This window comes from Rhipicephalus microplus, chromosome 5 (assembly GCF_043290135.1).
Source record: "Rhipicephalus microplus isolate Deutch F79 chromosome 5, USDA_Rmic, whole genome shotgun sequence".
Lineage (NCBI taxonomy): Eukaryota > Metazoa > Arthropoda > Arachnida > Ixodida > Ixodidae > Rhipicephalus > Rhipicephalus microplus.
The window spans coordinates 127010170-127012662 of record NC_134704.1 but is presented as its reverse complement, the minus strand read 5'-3'; the positions used below and the strand labels follow the sequence as shown (position 1 = coordinate 127012662).

The following is a 2493-nucleotide window of genomic DNA, read 5'->3' as shown; positions in this document are numbered from 1 at the left end:
ATCTACGGACACCTTGGCTATGGCGCAAGCACGCTTCCAGTGCGCCACTCTACTGCATTCTAGTCATGTGGGAAATTTAAATTTGCAGTAAGAGAGTGCGCACTAATGCAAAAAGAATTTCAAATTAGCATGGCGTGGTTTCAATCCACGGACCTCTGGGTTATGGGCCAAGCACGCTTCCACTGCGCCCATCTGCTGCACTCTAGTTACGTGGGAAAATGTGCAGTAAGAAAGTACGCACTAATGCAAAATAAAATAAAATTAGCAGAGCGTGGTTTCGATCTACGGACCTCTGGGTTATTGGCCCAGCACGCTTCCACTGCGCCACTCTGCTGCACTCTAGTTACGTGAGAAAATGTGCAGTAAGAAACTGCAAACAATGCAAAGAAAATAAAATTAGCAGAGCGTGGTTTCGATCCACGGACTTCTGGGTTATGGGCCCAGCACGCCTCCACTGCGCCACTCTGCTGCACTCTAGTTACGTGGGAAAACGTGCAGTAGGAAATTGCGCACTACTGCAAAAGAAAATAAAGCTCTAGGAGCGTGCTTTCGATCCACGGACCTCTGGGTTATGGGCCCAGCACGCTTCCACTGCGCCACTCTGCTGCACTCTAGAGACGTGAGAAAATGGGCAGTAAGAAACTGCGTACTAATGCAAAAAATTATAAAAATCGCAGAGCGTGGTTTCGATTTACGGACCTCTGGGTTATGGGCCCAGCACGCTTCCACTGCGCCACTCTGCTGCACTCAAGTTACGTGAGAAACTGTGCAGTAAGAAACTGCGCACTTATGCAAAAGGAAATAAAGTTAGCAGACCGTGGTTTCGATCCACGGACACCTGGGTTATGGCCCCAGCACGCTTCCACTGCGCCACTCTGCTACATTCTAGTCATGTGGGAAATTTGCAGTAAGAAACTGCGCACTTATGCAAAAATTTATACAAATCACAGAGCGTGGTTTCGATCCACGGACAACTGGGTTATGGGCCCAGCACGCTTCCACTGCACCCTTCTGCTGTATTCTAGTTCGGTGAGAAGATGTGCAGTAAGAAACTGCGCACTTATGCAAAAAAAACAAAATTATCAGAGCGTTGTTTCGATCCACGGACACCTTGGTTATGGGCCCAGCACGCTTTCACTGCGCCACTCTGCTGCACTCTAGTTACGTGAGAAAATGTACGGTAAGAAACTGCACACTAATGCTAAAGAATATAAAATTAGCAGAGTGTGGTTTAGATCTATGAACCTCTGGATCATAGGCCCAGCACGCTTCCACTGCAACACTTTGTGGCACTCTAATTACGTGAGAAATTGTGCAGTAAGAAACTGCGCACTAATGCAAAAACTCTACAATTAGCACAGCGTGGTTTCGATCCACCGACCTCTGGGTCATAGGCCCAGCACGCTCCCACTGCGCCACTCTGCATCACTCTAGTTACGTGAGAAAATGTGCAGTAAGAAACTGTGGACTAATGCAAAAAATCATACAATTAGCAGAGCGTGGTTTCGATCTACGGACCTCTGGGTTATGGGCCCAGCACGCTTCCACTGCGCCACTCTGCTGCGCTCTATTTACGTGAGAAAATGTGCAGTAAGAAACTGTGCACATATGCAAAAGAAAATAAAATTAGCAGAGCGTGGTTTCGATCCACGGACCTCTGGGTTATGGGCCCAGCATGCTTCCACTGCGCCACTCTGGTGCACTCTAGTTACATGAGAAAATGTGCAGTAAGAAACTGCAAACAATGCAAAGAAAATAAAATTAGCAGAGCGTGGTTTCCATCCAAGAACCTCTGGGTAATGGGCTTAGCACGCTTCCACTGCACCACACTGCTGCATTCTACTTACGTGGCAAAATGTGCAGTAAGAAAGTGCGCAGAAATGCAAAAAGAATATCAAATTAGCAGAGCGTGGTTTCGATCCACGGACTTCTGGGTTATGGGCCCAGCTCGCCTCCACTGCGCCACTCTGCTGCACTCTAGTTGCGTGGGAAAAGGTGCAGTCAGAAAGTGCGCACCGATGCAAAAAAATTATAAAATTAGCAGAGCGTGGTTTCGATCCACGGACCTCTGGGTTATGGGCCCGGCACGCTTCCACTGCCACAATTTGCTGCACTCTAGTTACGTGAGAAAATGTGCAGTAAGAAACTGCGTACTAAAGCAAAAAATTCTAAAAATCGCAGAGCGTGGTTTCGATCCACGGACCTCTGGGTTACGGGCCCAGCACGCTTCCACTGCGCCACTCTGCTGCACTCAAGTTACGTGAGAAACTGTGCAGTAAGAAACTGAGCACTTATGTAAAAGAAAATAAAATTAGCAGAGCGTGGTTTCGATCCACAGACACCTGGGTTATGAGCCCAGCACGCTTTCACTGCGCCATTCTGCTGCATTGTAGTTACGTGGGAAAATGTGCATTAGGAAATTGCGCACTATTGCAAAAGAATAATAAATTAGCAGAGCGTGGTATCTATCCACGGACCTCTGGGTTATGGGCC

General features: G+C 47.7%; 1 non-coding gene across 1 annotated transcript; it reads right to left on the bottom strand.

Moving 5' to 3' along the window:
* Positions 1-262: 262 nt before the first annotated feature.
* TRNAI-AAU (transfer RNA isoleucine (anticodon AAU)) lies at positions 263-334 on the bottom strand. The gene has a single exon. It is a non-coding gene; the product is annotated as a tRNA-Ile (tRNA).
* Between the last annotated feature and the right edge of the window lie 2159 nt (positions 335-2493).